Below are 1,175 nucleotides of genomic sequence, written 5' to 3'. Positions count from 1 at the left end.
TCCTCCACGCTCCCCTCCCCAACCCCCAAATTTGCATGAATTAACCCCAAAGATGCTTGGGGTGGGGGTGGGGGTGTGCTTGCCTGTAAGCAAAGGGAGCCAGGAAAGCATGCGATGGGGAGAAAGTAGGAGAAACTGAGTGCCGGGATGTGTGATGTCAACTCAGATGATGCCGTAACCACCTCTGATAAGCACCAAGCATCACCGCTTGGATTTGGACTTGGAGGAAGGAGCCTAGACCTCATGCCAAATAAAAATCAACATGTTAAAAAAAATAAGTAAAGCTCTGTGCTGTTAAACAAACCTGGGGTGTTTTGGGAAGGGAGAAAGGGGAGGAGAGAGTTTACAGGCAGGAGAAAAACTGTATTTAGAAAAAAAAATATTCAAGGTTGGTGGCTTTTTGGTGAAACGGGGGTTTGTGGCTGCTGGATATTTTTTGCAGCAGCAGAAAGATGGTGTTGGTGGTGTTTTAGCATGATGCTCGGAGGAGACAAGGAACGTCAAATCCAGCCGAACTCCCGAGCCAGCCGCTGGGGAGCGAGCGGTGGGGAGAAAACGCAGGAAAAGGAGAAAAACTGGGACAAATGCAATCTTCTCTCCTCTGGGCCTGGCAGAAAAGGGTTAAGCGAAGCGGTTGAATGCTGCAAGCCTTGTCAGGGTTGTACTATTTTTTCTAGTGCATAAGGAGAAGGGAGAGGAGGGTTGCACGGAAAGGGGAAATTTCCAAGAAAAGAGGGATCTGCGGCAATATCTGCACCTCGGGTGATGACGAGAGGAACCAACAGGCATAAATGGCCTGGAGACGGCTGAAATCTCTGCCGAGGAGATTGGGACCGTGGGGTTATTTTCCACCTGCCTCCCCTACCCGGTTCTGTAATCCTGGCTCAAAGTAGACAAGTGGAGTTGGAGCTGAAGAAGGGAGGTTAGAGGGTTTTTTTTTTCTTTGGGAGGGAAAAAAAAAAATAAAGAAAAAATGAGAGGTTGGTTGGACCTCTCTGGGTTGAGCATATCTGTGATGTGAGGCAAGGCAGGATGAGCTAAATGAGCGCTCGTTAGGGGCAGGGATGCTGACGACCCGGCATGGACCGGGGACCAGAGCCTCAACATCCCCATGAGAAATTTTGCCCACCGGAGTCGAATTCCCACGGGGGGTGGGTGGGCCGGGGGGTTGGCTT

The sequence above is a fragment of the Pygoscelis adeliae genome, unplaced genomic scaffold (genome assembly GCF_000699105.1).
Source record: "Pygoscelis adeliae isolate BGI_AS28 unplaced genomic scaffold, ASM69910v1 Scaffold482, whole genome shotgun sequence".
Taxonomy (NCBI): Eukaryota; Metazoa; Chordata; class Aves; order Sphenisciformes; family Spheniscidae; genus Pygoscelis; species Pygoscelis adeliae.
The sequence above is the reverse complement of the archived record's forward strand: the minus strand, read 5'-3'. Positions refer to the sequence as shown.